This window comes from Oncorhynchus mykiss, chromosome 5 (assembly GCF_057628025.1).
Source record: "Oncorhynchus mykiss isolate SJ-2025 chromosome 5, ASM5762802v1, whole genome shotgun sequence".
In the NCBI taxonomy this organism is placed as follows: Eukaryota; Metazoa; Chordata; class Actinopteri; order Salmoniformes; family Salmonidae; genus Oncorhynchus; species Oncorhynchus mykiss.
The window spans coordinates 22,470,787-22,489,319 of record NC_143026.1 but is presented as its reverse complement, the minus strand read 5'-3'; the positions used below and the strand labels follow the sequence as shown (position 1 = coordinate 22,489,319).

Sequence of the window (18,533 nt, the reverse complement as noted above, 5' to 3'; positions counted from 1 at the left end):
TTTCATAAATTACGAACCTATAGCATTAATTATTCAAACAGACACAAACATGAAATTATGGCTGATAATACATTTGTTGAAAGTAATGAGCATTACAAACTACAAACATGGAGGTAAGACAGATATTGTGCACTTCTCGCCAGCTGTCCCTAGGCTGTGTTAATCCCGCCCCGCCGGGCAGGTACCAAAGTAACATTTCAGTAGTTCTGTTCTCAGACTATTTATTTTCAACCATTTACCCTAGACATTAAATTATAATTGCTAATGGTAGAGGACACATCTAAATTGTTTGGCATACAATATTATGGCGTCTTTAAGCTAACTAGTTATCTAGCTAACTAACTAGCAACTTGGTTAGCTAACGTTAGCTTTTCCAGTCTGTTTTCTCATCATGAAAGAAGCATCTGGAGTAGCTACCTTGTGGAATGGCTATGCGAAATGCCAATATTTATGCGTTGACAGCTTTGGAGTGGATCACAGACCAACACTCTACCACCACATTGGGTTTGGACTGCGAGGGACCGCCGTTGATGACCCAATCTGCACCCATCGCATCGTCCATAATAACAAGCAGGGCAGCCAGGAGGATTGAGGGTGTGCAACTTTTATTTTCTGTTAAATCAATTAATGCTGCATTTAAAATTTAAAAAATGTAAATGAAATAGCAGAGATGTGCTTTGGAAATAGCAACTTTAATGAAATATGACAATGTTTGCATTTTGTGCCTACTACTGAATATGTCACCTTCATGTGAAGAAGCATAATGATTTTCAACGCCTGAATAGGTAAAATAATTTGTGCACTGGACATTTAGCCCATTTTCGATCAGAAATACGAGGATGAGATATTGAAATATCTATGATTCAAGGAAGTCATAGGATATCTTTTGAAATGATGCATATTTTTATATGTGGAAACATATATGATCAGGTAATGACTACAGATAAAGGCTTAGATATGTCAGCATGTTGACACATACCTTTTCCGGAGTTAAAATATTCTACAAATATGTAACGTTAAGCAGGTGCACGCGTATCAGGTGCGTGTCTTCAATGTATCTCACCCCAGACTCATATGTTAGCAGGGAGTTTTCGGAGGTCCAGTTTGAATCCACGAAGAAACTATCCCAAACTATCCCAATATCCTAGCTCCTAATATGAAATGAAGGACATGCGTATCTGGAGCATATCTAGTCCTTATATCTAATAAAATGTCAGACATCCGGAAATACTGTATACGGAAATACTGTATATAGATAAAGATAACCCCTGATATGACCCTTTTCACCCAGTGTAGTTGCCAGAGATCTGGAAAATGTCTTTAAGGCTTGTCTTACTGTGTTAACCTCTTTTGATGTCTATTCTGGATAAGAGAAGAATGGGCACAAATATGATGACTCATGCCATCATGTCTTTTTACAGTCTGTATGTCTGAGATTATTAGATACATACACGGGAGGAAGCCATCATTGAATGTTCAATGTTGTGAAATGTTCTAGTTGTAATCTAACTGAATTCAACTGAAATCAACAAAAAATGTCACCATATCATTGGATTTATGCTAAAAGTTGTGTAAAAAAATACGAAATTCCCTTACATTGATGAGTTTATTACCACCCCAAAATCCCCGTTGATTCAACGTTTTTACATAAATTTTTTGGTGGAAACCATGTCAATTCAACCAGTGGGTTATTACGCAAATGACGTCCCCCCACCTCTCTCTCTCTCTCTCTCTCTCTCTCTCTCTCTCAAGATAAGACGCGCCGTCGACTGTCTCTCCCCTCCTTGCTTCTCCCCTCCTTGCTTCTCCCCATGCCCCTCTCGTTATAAAGCTGCGTTTCCGCGCTGTGAGTCCCTCCACACAGAACAGCCCAGAGGCGGCAGAGAGACGCACCAACACATCTCACACGAGAGGGAGCGCGCATCTGTTCTGTCCGCGTGGCTACATACAGCAGGTGACTGGCTGAGCATTTACAGATAAACATAAGGTAAATTTCCGCTCACTCTCACATTTGACTTCATTCTTCAAGATGTTTGTTGCCTAGCTCTGATGCTCCGATATTGTCCCTCTGCTTTGACGGGTATTAAAAAAGTGAGGGAATAGAGCTACGGTTTATTCAGTATTCTAGTTGTTGTCGTCTTGAAATATTGTGTTTTTTTAGACGCTGTCAATCAGTCAGTGTGGGTTAAAGATATGTTTCAGCGCGAGGGAACCCTATTGACTCCAGTAAAACGTGGATATTCTGGTTTACCGATGACCAAACGCTAATGAATTACCGGCTACCGATGTGTGTGTGTGTGTGTGTGTGTGTGTGTGAGGGGGAGAGAGAGAGACATAGCGAGAGAGAAGGGGGGCTCGGCTCTTTCTCCTTTCCCTCCTTTCTGTTGTGAAGCCATTTGACAGTTTGAAAATCATTGGTAATTGTTTGCAAATCAAATTGTATTGGTCACATACATATTGTTAGCAGATGGTAATGTGAGTCTAGCAAAATGCTTGTTCAGTGTAATCTGTTTAGTTCTCGATCGTTGTCAGTTTAAGGAATTTAAAAAGTGTATAATTTAACCTTATGTGGTGTAGTTAGCCTACGAGAATTTAGGTAGGCTACAGAAGGCCTAAGCTATTGTAGCCTATATCAGTGGTTCCAAAACTCGGGGGCGTGCCCCCTATAGGGCGAGGGGTTGGCAGGGGGTCAAAAAAAGAACTCAGTCTGGCTTTAAACTTACTCTTGAAAGTTGTAATAGTAGAATGCACAAGGTGCCGTTTCAAAATTGGGTAGTGCATCATCAGTTCCTCTTGTCATGTTAGTCATTTCATACCTTAGTGCTATTTATAACTTGTCAGAACTGTCCAGATCAACTAGCCCATGTCAGCTAATGTTTTTTTTGTTTGTTTTTTTAAGACCATAGATATTGTTGTAATTTTTTTGTCACTCAAATATAACATGAATACACATTAGACATGGTAAAATGTATAGAATTTCAAGAAAATGTGCTTTAAAACAGTAAAATTGTCTTTGCACCCCATGACAAAATGTGTAGAATTGCAGGAAAGAAGCTTTAAACCTGCTAACTTCTCTCCACCAACAAGAGGGATGTGAACAGTTTGTGTCATGAACAGTCATGCTTATACCCATAGAAATAGATGTGGCGCTCACATGCAGGGGGAAGGGGGATGTTCCCCAATGCTGGAAGGGGGGTCTTGTGTGAAAAAGTTTGGGGAAAGATTGGGAACCCCTGGCCTATATGATTGTAGCTAAATTTGATATCAAATAAAGATTCAGGACAGGTTAGTCTGTCAGCAGAACTCTGGTAAAGGCTATAAGGCAGAGACACAGAATTATTTTCAATTATTATCCAGCATTTTGTCCTCCAGGAGTGGCTGTCTCACCTCAGTTCATGGGCCTTGGTAGGACCGGAAATCAACCAACCAAACAACCAATAAATGTATATGTATAGTTGGTCTTTTTATGAGGAAAAATAATAAGTGTGTGTTTGTGTGTACTTGTGTGTGTGTGTGTGTGTGTGCGGTGTATCTCACTCTGCTGTGATTTTAAATGGGTTCTGCTCTTATCAGTGTAGATAACGCCTGGCTCTGATTGGTAGATGCCCGAGTGTTCCAGGCGTGCTGTGTACCCAGGTTACTCCTGAGAAAGGATCAATACCATGCATCCTGTAACTCTGTGTGTGTGTGTGCCGCCGTGCGTGCATGTGTGTGTGTGCGTGTGTTATAATATGTACAGTGTTGAAGACGGCACATTTTCAGTGAAACAAATGACAGTTTATTGTAACATGTACACTGTAAAAGCAACACATTTCCCAGAGCAGGCCAGCAACACACATAATGAAGTGTTACGCAATAACACAGCAGCTAACACCACAGAATAGAATGCTGAATATGGAGGGAATAACTGCAGTGGAAATCACAGTTTGTGTGTGTCTGTGTGTATGTATGTGTGTGTGTGTCTTTGTGTCTGTGTGTGTGTGTTTATGCCATTAGTCATCGAGTCAGACAGACCACAATAGCCTGCTCTATCATTTCACCTGCAGTTTTGACTTAATGCTCTTTAGAATCTGACATAATGTGTGTCACACACACCCATACACACATGCGCACACACAGACACTTCCATTTTACCTGTGGCCCAGCCTTAATACTCTGTAAATTAACTGTGGAGTGGAGAGCCAGAGACATTAACAGCATCTTAGAGGGGATTAGAGAACTGCCCTGCACACACACACACACACACACACACACACACACACACAAAGTTAGATGGGGCTGCAGCAGTTGTGCTACTCTCCCTGTTACTGTTTAAACCCCTGGTCCTGGAGTGCAAAATGCTTTAGTTAGATCTACTTTAGTTCTAGACCTGGTCCTGGAGAGCCACAAGCTTTAAATCAAATCAAATGTTATTCGTCGCATGCTTTGTAAACACCAGATGTATACTAACAGTGAAATGCTTACTTATGGGTCCTTCCCAACAATGCAGAGAGAAAGAAAGTAGAGAAAGAATTAAAAGTAAAACACGTGATAATAATAAATACAAAATGAGTAATGATAACTTGGCTATATACACAGGGTACCAGTACGGAGTCAATGTGCAGGGGTATGAGGCAATTGAGGTAGATATGTACATAAAACTATGAATAAAGTGACAGATAACAAATGGTAGCAGCAGCATTTGTGATGAGTCAAAAAAAGTTAGTCCAAAAAGGGTCAATGCAGATAGATAAATAGTTAACCAAATAGCTACCCGGACTAACTATTTAGCAGTTTTATGGCTTAGGGGTAGAATCTGTTCAGGGTCCTGTTGGTTCCAGAATTGGTGCATTGGTACAGCTTGCCGTGCAGTAGCAGAGAGAACAGTCGATGACTTTGGTGCCTAGAGTCTGACCATTTTTAGGGCCTTCCTCTGACACTGCCTGGTATAGATGTCCTGGTATATATAGATAGAGCTACAGGCTTTACAGAGTCAAAATGACAGAGTACATTTGACTCTAATTGAAGAATATTTTGCCACAGATAACATTTGGTGCCAGTCTACGAAGGGTAAAACGTACTCTGGCAACAGTTATTTTTTCACAGTTCAACATGCTCAATTTAGTGTTGATATTTAACTCTGCGTCATTGCGTTTCACTCTGTCAGTGTTAATTAACAATATTTGTTACTTTTTTAACTCAATTCCGTTTTCAGTATTCTACAGTTAATTATTTGGAGTAATGTTTACTCTCACAATATAATCACAATAGTGCATTCAACTCCTATGGAGTCAAACTCAACACCATTTTGGGATTTATATGGTCCCATTTGGGGTGTAATGGTGTAAAGTCTCATTTACAGTTGAAGTCGGAAGTCAAATCAAATCAAATCCAATTTTATTTGTCACATACACATGGTTAGCAGATGTTAATGCGAGTGTAGCGAAATGCTTGTGCTTCTAGTTCCGACAATGCAGTAATAACCAACAAGTAATCTAGCTAACAATTCCAAAACTACACACTTGTGTCTATAAGGTAAAGGGGATAAAGAATATGTACATAAAGATATATGAATGAGTGATGGTACAGAGCGGCATAGGCAAGATACAGTAGATGGTATTGAGTGCAGTATATACATATGAGATGAGTATGTAAACAAAGTGGCATAGTTAAAGTGGCTAGTGATACATGTATTACATAAAGATGCAGTAGATGATATAGAGTACAGTATATACGTATACCAATGAGATTAATAATGTAGGGTATGTAATCATTATATTAGGTAGCATTGTTTAAAGTGGCTAGTGATATATTTTACATACACTTAGGTTGGAGTCATTAACTCGTTATTCAACCACTACCCAAATGTCTTGTTAACAAACTATAGTTTTGGCAAGTCGGTTAGGACATCTACTTTGTGCATGACACAAGTAATTTTTCCAACAATTGTTTACACACAGAATATTTAACTTATAATTCACTGTATCACAATTCCAGTGGGTCAGAAATTTGCATACACTAAGCTGACTGCCTTTAAACAGTTTGGAAAATTTCAGAAAATGATGTCATGGCTAATTGACATCATTTGAGTCAATTGGAGGTGTACCTGTGGATGCATTTCATGGCCTACCTTCAAACTCAGTGCCTCTTTGCTTGACATCATGGGACAATCAAATGAAATCAGCCAAGACCTCAGATAAAACATTGTAGACCTCCACAAGTCTGGTTCATCCTTGGGAGTAATTTCCAAACGCCTGAAGGTACCACATTCATCTGCACGAACAATAGTATGCAAGTATAAACACCATGGAACCACACAGCTGTCATACCGCTCAGGAAGGGGATGTGTTCTTTCTCCTAGAGATGAACGTACTTTAGTGCGGAAAGTGCAAATCAGTCCCAGAACAATAGCAAAGGACCTTGTGAAGATGCTGGAGGAAGCAGGTACAAAAGTATCTATATCCACAGTAAAACAAGTCCTATATCGACATAACCTGAAAGACCGCTCAGCAAGGAAGAAGCCACTGCTCCAAAACCGCCATTAAAAAAAGCTAGACTATGGTTTGCTACTGCACATGGGGACACTTTTTGGAGAAATGTCCTCTGGTCTGCTGAAACAGAAATAGAACTGTTTGGCCTTATTGACCATCATTATGTTTGGAGGAAAAAGGGGGATGCTTGCAAGCTGAAGAACACCATCTCAACCGTGAAGCACGATGTATCATGTTGTGGGGGTACATTGCTGCAGTAGGGACTGGTGCACTTCACAAAATAGATGGCATCATGAGGATGGAAAATTACCTGGATATATTGAAGCAGCATCTCAAGACATCAGTCACGAAGTTAAAGCTTGGTCGCAAATGGGTCTTCACAATGGACAATCACCCGAAACGTACTTCCAAAGTTGTTGCAAAATGGCTTAAGGACAACAAAGTCAAGGTATTGGAGTGGCCATCACAAAGCCCTGACCTCGATCCTATAGGAAATTTGTGGGCAGAACTGAAAAAGCGTGTGTGAGCAAGGAGGCCTACAAACCTGACTCAGTTACACCAGCTCTGTCAGGAGGAATGGGTCAAAATTCACCCAACTTATTGTGGGAAGCTTGTGGAAGGCTACCCGACACGTTTGACCCAAGATAAATTTAAAGGCAATGCTACCAAATTCTAATTGAGTGTATGTAAACTTCTGACCCACTGGGAATGTGAAGAAACTGAAATGAATCACTCTATTATTCTGACATTTCACTTTCTTCAAATGAAGTGGTGATCCTAACTGACCAAAGACAGGGAATGTTTACTAGGATTAAATGTCAGGAATTGTGAAAAACTGAGTTGAAATGTATTTGACTAAGGTGTATGTAAACTTCTGACTTCAACTGCATATAGGTAGATATGCATTGGGCTAAGGTGACTTGTCATCAGGATATATGATAAACAGAATAGCAGCAGCATATATGTCTGTATATGAGTGGGTGTGTAGAGTCAGTATAAATGTATATGCATATGTGTGTGAGCAAATGTTGTGTTTGTGTGTGTGTTGGAGTGACCGTGTGTAGGGCCCTGTGAGTGTGCAAAAAAAAGATTTAGATATTTAGGTCAACTCAGATAGTCCGTGTAGCTATTTAGCAGTCGTATGGCTTGGGAATAGAAGCAGTTGTTTTTGACCCCCCTCAGCTCCCAGCTGTGCCCTGGACAGCATATGTGAATTGATTGCCCCCCATCTATATTCAGAGTTCGTTCTGTTAGGTGACCTAAACTGGGATATGCTTAACACCCCGGCAGTCCTACAATCTAAACTAGATGCCCTCAATCTCACACAAATTATCAAGGAACCCACCAGGTACAACCCTAAATCCATTAACATGGGCACCCTCATAGATATCCTGACCAACTTGCCCTCCAAATACACCTCTGCTGTTTTCAATCAGGATCTCAGCGATCACTGCCTCATTGCCTGCATCCGCTATGGGTCCGCGGTCAAACGACCACCCCTCATCACTTTAAAATGCTCCCTTAAACACTTCTGCGAGCAGGCCTTTCTAATCTACCTGGCCCGGGTATCCTGGAAGGATATTGACCTCTTCCCGTCAGTCGAGGATGCCTGGTCATTCTTTAAAAGTAATTTCCTCACCATCTTAAATAAGCATGCCCCTTTCAAAAAAAAATAGAACTAAGAACAGATATAGCCCTTGGTTCACTCCAGACCTGACTGCCCTCGACCAGCACAAAAACATCCAGTGGCGGACTGCACTAGCATCAAATAGTCAAATCAAAGTTTGTCACGTGCGCCGAATACAACCTTACAGTGCAATAGTGCAAAAAAGGTATTAGGTGAACAATAGTGTCCCAATCGTCGTAGTGAGGAGACCAAAGCTCAGCGTGATGCGAATACATATTTTTAATGAAAGACGAAAAAACACGAAGGTCACTAAACAAACAAAATAACCAGATGAACGTGACCATGCAACATCACATAGACAATAACCCACAAAATACCCAAAGAAGATGGCTGCCTAAATATGGTTCCCAATCAGATTCAACGATAAACAGCTGCCTCTAATTGAGAACCAATCTAGGCAACCATAGACATACAAACACCTAGATGGTAAACAACCCCATAAACCTACAAAAAAAAACTTAGACAGTACAAAAACACATCCATCACCCATGTCACACCCTGACCTAACCAAAATATATAAAGAAAACAAAGAATACTCAGGTCAGGGCGTAACAGTACTCCCCCCACAAAGGTGCGGACTCCGGCCGCAAAAACCTAATTAAAAGGGGAGGGTCCGGGTGGACCTTTTTCACGGCAGCGGCTCGGGTGCTCTACCTCAGTCTTGGCCCACTTAGGTGGCGCCTCTGGAGCGGGGACCCTCACAGCGGGCCCCAGACTGAAGATCATCGTAGAGAGCGCCACTGGACGGAAAGGCGGCTCTGGCAGCTCCGGACAGGAGGGAGATTCCAGCGTGACAGGCGGCTCCTGGCTGTCTGGCGGCTCCTGGCTGACGGAGAGGCTCTGGCGGCTCCTGGCTGACGGGGAGGCTCTTGTGGCTCCTGGCTGACGGGGAGGCTCTGGCGGCTCCTGGCTGACAGGAGCACCTGTAGGGATGAGAGAGGGACAGCCTGGTGCGAGGGGCTGCCACTGAAGGGCTGGTGCGTGGAGGTGGCACTGGATAGACCGGACTATGCAGGCGCACTGGAGCTCTTGCGCACCCAGCCTGCCCAACCTTACCTGGTTGAATGCTCCCGGTAGCCAGGCCAGTGCGGCGAGGTGAAATAGCCCGCACTGGGCTGTGCTGGCGAACCGGGGACACCATGCGTAAGGCTGGTGCCATGCCATGTACGCCGGCCCGAGGAGACGCACTGGAGACCAGATGCGTAAACCCGGCTTCATGGCACCTGGCTCGATGCCCACTCTAGCCCGGCCTGATACGAGGAGCTGGAATATACCGCACCGGGCTATGCACACGCACTGGGTGCACTGGGGAGACTGTGGGCTCCACCGCATAACACAGTGCCTGCCCGGTCCCTCTCTCTCTCCGGTAAGCACGGGAAGTTGGCGCAGGTCTCCTACCTGGCTTCACCACACTCCCAGTGTGCCCCCCCCAATACATTTTTGGGGCTGCCTCTCAGGCTTCCAGCCACGCTGCCGTGCTGCCTCCTCACACCGGCGCCTCTCTGCTTTCGCTGCCTCCAGCTCTGCTTTGGGGCGGCGATATTCCCCTGGCTGTGCCCAGGGTCCTTCGCCGTCCAGAGTCTCTACCCAAGTCCATGAGTCCTGCGTTCTTTGCCGCTGCTGGCCGTTACCATGCTGCTTGGTCCATTGTTGGTGGGTTATTCTGTCACGAACGTAGTAGTTAGGAGACCAAAGCGCAGCGTGATGTGAATACATCCTTTTAATGATAGATGAAAACAAACACGAAGTACACTAAACAAACAAAATATCAAACGCCCGTGACCACTATCAAAACTGAGTGCAAACATGCAACATCACATAGACAATAACCCACGAACCACAATACAAAACAGGCTACCTGAAATGATTCCCAATTAGAGACAACGACAAACACCTGCCACTGATTGAGAACCATATCAGGCCAAAACACATAGAAACAGACTAACTAGACATGCAACATAGAATGCCCACTCATATCACACCCTGACCAAACAAAACATAGAAACAAACAACTCAAATAATGGTCAGAGTGTGACAAATAGGTAGGTTTACCCACAACGTACGTTCAGAATGCCTGTCAGAGAAGTGAGGAGAGTACTGTTGTTCGAGACTACCCATCATGTTAACTGGAACAGCCTTCTCAGTAACGGTTGCAATAAATCTGCCCATTTACAGGTTAGGTTATTTTAGAAAATACACATTACATATCATTTTTTAGAATAAGATCAAAAACAATTAACAGTCGCTAGTGAAAGTCTACACACTCCCCTTGAGCAGTCTCCACATTTTTCTGCCTAAAAAGTGTATTTAAAAAATATTGTTTTCCTACCGATGAACACAACCTACTCTACATTTTCAAAGTGAAAGAAAAATTATAAATCTTCAAAAGATAAATATATTAAGATATTGAGGTATTGATTGTGTATGTCTTCACAGCCCAGAGGTAATACTTGGAGGTTATAGGTAATACTTGGTGAAAGCACCTTTGACAACAATTACAGCTGTGAATCATTTTGAAAAATATTCTATCAGCCTTGCACAACTTTTAGGGCTACATACAATACCAGTCAAAAGTGTGGACACACCTACTCATTCAAGGGTTTATCTTTATCTGTACTATTTTCTACATTGTAGAATAATAGTGAAGACATCAAAACTATGAAATAACACATGGAATCATGTAGTAACCAAAAAGTGTTAAACAAATCAAAATATATTTTTTGCAACCCTTTGCCTTGATGACAGCTTTTGCACACTCTTGGCATTCTCTCAACCAGCTTCACGAGGTGGTCACCTGGAATGAATTTCAATTAACAGGTGTGCCTTGTTAAAAGTTAATTTGTGGAATTTCTTTCCTACATAATGTGTTTGAGCCAATCAGTTGTGTTGTGACAAGGTAGGTGTGGTATACAGAAGATAACCCTATTAGGTCAACAACCAAGTCCATATTATGGCAAGAAAAGCTCTATTTTTTAATTTATTCATTTTTATTTTACTAGTTAACTGACTTAAGAACAAATTCTTATTTTCAATGACGGCCTAGGAACAGTTCAGGGACAGAACGACAGATTTTTACCTTGTCAGCTCAGGGATTTGATCTTGCAACCTTTCAGTTACTAGTCCAATGCTCTAACCAAAATAAACGACAGTCCATTACTTTCAGTCATAAATGTAAGTCAATGCAGAACATTTCAAGAACTTTGAAAGTTTCTTCAAGTGCAGTCGAAAAAACCATCAAGCGCTATGATGAAACTGGCTCTCATGAGGACCGCCACAGGAAAGGAAGACCCAGAGTTACCTCTGCTGCAGAAGTTCATTAGAGTTAACTGTACCTCAGATTGCAGTCCAAATAAATGCTTCACAGAGTTCAAGTAACAGACACATCTCAACATCAACTGTTCAGAGGAGACGTGAATCAGGCGTTCATGGTCAAATTGTGGCAAAGAAGCCACTACTAAAGGACAACAATAATAAGAAGAGACTTGCTTGGACAAAGAAACACAAGCAATGGACATTAGACCGGTGAAAATCTGTCCTTTGGTCTGATTAGTCCAAAGATTTTTTGTTCCAACTGCCGTGTCTTTGTGAGACACGAAGTAGGTGAACGGATGATCTCCACATGCATGGTTCCCACTGTGAAGCATGGAGGGTAGGTGTGATGGTGTGGGGGAGCTTTGCTTGTGACACTTGTGATTTATTTAGAATTCAAGGTCCGCTTAACCAGCATGGCTACCACAGCATTCTGCAGCGATACGCCATCTCATCTGGTTTGCGCTTAGTGGGACTATCATTTGTTTTTTAATAGAACAATAACCCAACACACCTCCAGAATGTGGAATGGCTATTTGACCAAGAAGAAGAATGATGGAGTGCTGCATCAGATGACCTGGCCTCCTCAGTCACCCGACCTCAACCCAGTTGAAATGGTTTGGCATGAGTTAGACCGCAGAGTGAAGGACAGCAGCCAACAAGTGCTCAGCATATGTGGAACTTTAAAAAAATTAACATTTAAGAACAAAGTTAAGAACAAATGAACAAATTTGTATTTACAATGATGGACTACCAAAAGGCAAAAGGCCTCCTGCAGGGACGTGGGCTACATCAAACATCTAACAAAACAAAACACAAGTATTAACAAGAAAGTACTTAAACATACAAAAAATAAACAATTTTAGTGCAATTGTATTCACTCTCAAAAAATTGTATTATAATGATTCAGGAAGATGTTATTCTTGTTGTTATTCACTAGGGTTAATGTTTTAATAAGATAGTTGAATTCAATCAGAAAAATGTGTAATTTGGGAATTTTTGTTTCTGTATGAAGTATTTGGCAACAAGAATAAATAAAAAATAACAATAATTTCAGTGGTCTTGTTATTATTGCAATAGTAACATATTATATCTTTCAGGTCAAAAACATAGGCAGTGTTCATAATGCTAAATAAGTATTTTGCAAGGTTTTCCCAATATTCTGACACCAATTTACATTCAAAGAACAAGTGAGACAGATTCTCACCTTTTTCACAGAGAATGCGGATATCATCAATAGCCACAAATTTGGATATCACAGAGTTACATGGATATATATTATGTAAAATTTTGAAGTGCACTTCCTTAACTTTGTTTGGTATACAGTATTTGTAAGGGAACACCCCCCCTGAAATGGACAAAAATGAATGGGAAGTCATTGGCACTGGACAAACCATATACACAGTGTCCAATACCACTCAATTCGGCGTCGTTTCGTTCAAAGTTGATTGCAAATGCCATATGGCAAATGCCAGGTGTAACACTTTAAAAATCCAACAGGTGGCGAGCGCGCTCCACCGTGGTTTTTCATATTGCAAATGCAACACAACTCAACATCCAAAAGCAAAATGTTGAACCCCTTAAAGTGCTTTCTGGACCGTTTTTCGAAATTCTTTCAGTTTTTGACAATTAATAATGTGTAAGAACTGTAGAATATACTTTTGTCAACTTTTATTATCATAATTTTTACTTGTGCATGAGGCATATGTTTTGTCCATTTGCAATATGTTTCAATGGGCATTTACTATCACGAATTTGGCATGCTCAAAAGTCAAACTATACTTTGCTCAAACTATACTTTTGTCAACTTTTTTTTTTTTTTTTTTTACTTGTGCATAAGGCACATGTTTTGTCCATTTGCAATATGATTTCATAGGAAGTCAAAAGTCACTTTTTCTTTGGCCAAATGCCATAAGAAATTTGACGTGCTCAAAAATCCTGCAGAAATGCAAAATTGACTGGCCTGATGAACACAGGATGGCCGGGCAGTGATAGTTGTTCCTTTCCATCGCTCGTTGTGTTGACTTCATCATGTCCATTTGGTGATGTTTTTTCACTGTTGAATCATATTGCAAGTGCACGTGCATTTGCAATTTGTTTCAATGGTCATTTACGATCACAAATTTGGCATGCTCAAAAATCCTGCAGGAATGCGAAATTGACTGGCCCGATGAACTCGGGATTGCTGGGCAGTGATTCTGGTTCCTCTCCATCGCTCGTTAGGGTGGATTTCAGAATGTCACTTTGGTGATGGTACCTCACTGTTTAAACATATTGCAAATGGACAAGAGTCACCAGCAAGTCACCATCCATCAGTCAATTAGATATCAATCTGAAGCCAAACTGATACAAACTGACACCAAACCCACTTTTTCCAACTCGTTTAGTAGCCAACTATCACATACAGTGCCTTGCGAAAGTATTCGGCCCCCTTGAACTTTGCGACCTTTTGCCACATTTCAGGCTTCAAACAAAGATATAAAACTGTATTTTTTTGTGAAGAATCAACAACAAGTGGGACACAATCATGAAGTGGAACGACATTTATTGGATATTTCAAACTTTTTTAACAAATCAAAAACTGAAAAATTGGGCGTGCAAAATTATTCAGCCCCCTTAAGTTAATACTTTGTAGCGCCACCTTTTGCTGCGATTACAGCTGTAAGTCGCTTGGGGTATGTCTCTATCAGTTTTGCACATCGAGAGACTGACATTTTTCCCATTCCTCCTTGCAAAACAGCTCAAGCTCAGTGAGGTTGGATGGAGACAATTTGTGAACAGCAGTTTTCAGTTCTTTGCAATATATGACTGATTGTTGTCCTATGGACAGAGTCTCCCACCTCAGCTGTAGATCTCTGTAGTTCATCCAGGGTGATCATGGGCCTCTTGGCTGCATCTCTGATCAGTCTTCTCCTTGTATGAGCTGAAAGTTTAGAGGGATGGCCAGGTCTTGGTAGATTTGCAGTGGTCTGATACTCCTTCCATTTCAATATTATCGCTTGCACAGTGCTCCTTGGGATGTTTAAAGCTTGGGAAATCTTTTTGTATCCAAATCCGGCTTTAAACTTCTTCACAACAGTATCTCGGACCTGCCTGGTGTGTTCCTTGTTCTTCATGATGCTCTCTGCGCTTTTAACAGACCTCTGAGACTATCACAGTGCAGGTGCATTTATACGGAGACTTGATTACACACAGGTGGATTGTATTTATCATCATTAGTCATTTAGGTCAACATTGGATCATTCAGAGATCCTCACTGAACTTCTGGAGAGAGTTTGCTGCACTGAAAGTAAAGGGGCTGAATAATTTTGCACGCCCAATTTTTCAGTTTTTGATTTGTTAAAAAAGTTTGAAATATCCAATAAATGTCGTTCCACTTCATGATTGTGTCCCACTTGTTGTTGATTCTTCACAAAAAAATACAGTTTTATATCTTTATGTTTGAAGCCTGAAATGTGGCAAAAGGTCGCAAAGTTCAAGGGGGCCGAATACTTTACTGTACTTCAGAGCTGGCCAAAAATTCACGACGCCACCTGTTCAAATCATAATAAAAACGTAAAACACGTAGTTACAGTCTAGTTGCGGGTCCAGTTCTGATGTTATGTGTAGGCCTAGCTGAGGCAACCCCGAATCCCAAGTTTCGGCTTGATAGGTCATTTGGTGCCCGAGCAAGACCCTAATTGGTGCTGAAAATCCACTTTTTTCCATGACTTGCTACGGGGTCCTTGAATGAGCTATCGGACAGAAACGTTGGGGTCCGTCTCTATGGGCCGAGCCGGTTTCAATGCACCTAGTCTTGCGTCTCTGAGACTTTTCTAAATGTCATCATTTTCATAATTGTCAAAATGAATTGAAGTCATTGCAAAGGTACAAGGCTGTTTCTCGGTCAGAGAACCTTCTAGAGCCAAGTAACTCACCACGCACTATCGACCTGAGGTATAGAACAGGTTTCTAAGGTTTCAGAACTCTAGGTCTGACGGTTCTTTTTTAGCTCGAACAAAGCTAACTATTGCAGGCACTGTCTGTCTCTACGCACCCCAATACGTCCCTCCTTCCAAGCTCTGTGTGTGTGTGTGTGTGTGTGTGTGTGTGTGTGTGTGTGATTTAGTTTTTCTTTGAAATTTTATGGGAAAAATGGGGGTTGCCTAATCACACATATGGAGTTTTGGAAAGATCTCACTTTTTTAACCCTTCGAAACAGCCAGCCAGGTAAACGCATATCCTCATTGGGGTATGCCTTTACAGAATCCTGAGTTTTAAGTGTTTACGTTAAGAACTGACCGATTTACACAGGGTTGAATGCATGATTTATCACAAACTGCTGGTTGGGTGTGGAAAAACACGTTTAGGGTGATTTGAACCACTTCCGGTTGCTTCATGAAGCTTAGAATTGACACAGGTAGACCTCATAGTGTCCTGATGGACTGTCATTGAAGACAGGTTCACAAGGCATTCATAATCCACATAGGCTTCAGGTTGACTTTAGAGGAGCAGGCAATGTATTCCTATGGGGAGAGATGTCATTGTAATCTGTGAGATCAAAAAAACCTGTTTTACTGTTAAGGGTTAATGCCACACGGTCAAGGTTAGGCTTGCACAGATCGGGAGGACCTCGGGAACATACCTGAGGTCGAATTGTGCTTCTCACCCTAACGGTTCTCTCACTGTCACCCAAAAGCAAATGACATTTAGGGCCAGGCTTCATTTTGGGCCAACTTTTTCACGGTCGCTGCACTCAGAGCGAGCTACGGTCAAGCGGGGCATCTCGTTGAGCACGGCCTAGAGAATATGGAAATGCCATTGCAGGCTCTGTGTGTCTTTAAGCACCGCACTTTGTCACTCCGTGTGTGTGTGTGTGTGAGAGAGAGCTTTTCTTTGACATCTGTTGGGAGAAATGACTGACTTACAGTTCATGGGGGTTGCCTAATCACACATATGAAGTTTTGAAAAGATCTGACCTTTTTAATTCTTGGAAACAGCACCTATGACACAATTTAAGGCACTTCCGGTTTACACAGGAAGCTGAAAGTGAACACATATCCTCCTTGGGGTAGGCAATTATAGAATTTTGAGTTTTAAGTCTTTGTTCAGAACTGACTTATTTACGGAGTGTTTAGTGAGTGTGTGTTATTTCAGAAAATCACAGAAATCTCGCAGAGCTCCAAAGCACACTTTAAAAAGATTAGTATGAAGACGCTGCAACTGGATCTGTAACTGTTTAAAAATATATATATATATTTTTGAACATCACCAATTTGACATTGTACGATTTCTCTTTAATGACGATAGATAAATGGCTGGTTCTTTTTTTATTGACACCGGAGGCTCCTTTACTTTGACGTGAAGCGGAAAAATTATTGCTCTATTTTCATTTTGGACCTTTAATCCCAGAAAAATGGCCATAACTCAAAAAACGTTGAGGCCTAGACGCCATCTTGTTCGGGGCCAACTGCCCATTGTGCCAAACCTACGCTCACCAAGTTTCATCTTCGAAGTCTTTTCCGTTTTGGATATAAGGCCACGTCGTGATTCGTGATGTTTTGTACATTTGCAATATGATTCCATTCGCCCTCTTGTGGGATTTATCGGGACTTTTTTTATCGGGAAAATTGTATAAAATTGTATTATTTTATGAAACGGAAACTGAATGTCCGAGAGTTCGTTTGATGACTTCCCGGTAGATCCGGCCCTGCCGCACAGCCCGACGCCGTCCGCAAATTTTACAAACGTTTTTGGACGTCTGGTAAGGGACCGTACATTTGCAATATGGACTTTCTCACTAACCATATGGCGAATGTCAAAATGTTCCCTTAAGGTATGTAAGGCCTTAACCATGCATTTTTCCAGACAATGTCAGGAATAAGCATGTTCCAGAAAAACTTTCCTCGCAGTGTAAGTTGGTTTTGTGAATGAAGAATTTGTCTTATATATTTATTACAACAAGATCTCTCAAGTAAGGCCACGCCTTCCAATCTGAGTTCTGGATAAACTTTGATCATTCCCAAAACTAAGATGAGTTTTCATTAGTGTAGTTAGACAACTGGGAACGGCTTTGATCACAGAAATAAACTCTCTGAAAGGTATTGGAAACTCTTTCAATGTTATAAATTGTTCATATGTGAGAATATTAACCTTGTTGTCGAAAATATCAAGAACAAAGTCAATATGCCTCTCACGTCAGCTGGGGTAGAACAATTACTTATTCCTTATAGTTATGAATTATTCCACAAAATAGCTTTATGTGGGTAAAAATTGTGCATTAAACATATTTTCCAGGCCATTAAAGCTTGTTGGTGAAACCTTGCTAATTTAGCAGGTAATCTTTCATGAATGTAATTACATTTCAGTAAAATTTGAAGACCTCCCAATTCATTAAACACATTATTTGGAATGAAATACCATATTGAATTAGTATTGATCAAATATTCTTTCAACCAGTTTATCTTGAGTGTTTATTTATGTCAACAAAATCCAACACTTCTAGACCGCCTTCAGCTCTTTTGTTATTTTTTCAGATGAAGTCAAAGGTCTTATTGATCTCTTTACAAGATTTACACAAGGATAATGAGGGGTACACAAAATGAGACTCCCTCTGCCTTGGACAGAAGTACTCTCCCAAGTATAGAAAGATCTCTTTGTAGCCAATTATTAAATATATTTTTAGTTCTCTTAATTTTAGGAGAGAAATTCAAATGTTGTCTAAGTGTTTTTTTTGACAGATGTATTCCTAAATATTTAACACAGTCCTTTACAGGAATATATTCTATTTCTTTATCATCAGAGTCATATAAACATACGTTTCCACATTTAGAAACATTCACTTTTAATCCTGATGCAATAGAGAATGCAGAGATAGCATTAAGGGCATGGGCGACTTGGTCTTTGTCTCTTAAGAAAAGAGTAGTATCATCAGCCAGTTGGGAAATGTTGATTTCTTTGTTAAATATGGTTAAGCCATACAGATATGCATTATTCAGAATATCTAGAGATAGAAATTCCACAACCAAAATAAATAAAAATGGCGAAATTGGGCATCCCTGTTATACACTTCTGTTGATACTGAATAT

The 18,533-nt window shown here is 41.0% G+C and overlaps 1 long non-coding RNA gene across 1 annotated transcript in view; it reads left to right on the top strand.

The window, feature by feature from the left end:
• Positions 1-18,533, top strand: part of LOC149983201 (uncharacterized) — a 192,424-nt gene that overhangs the window by 47,888 nt on the left and 126,003 nt on the right. The gene's annotated exons all lie outside the window — the stretch shown is intronic.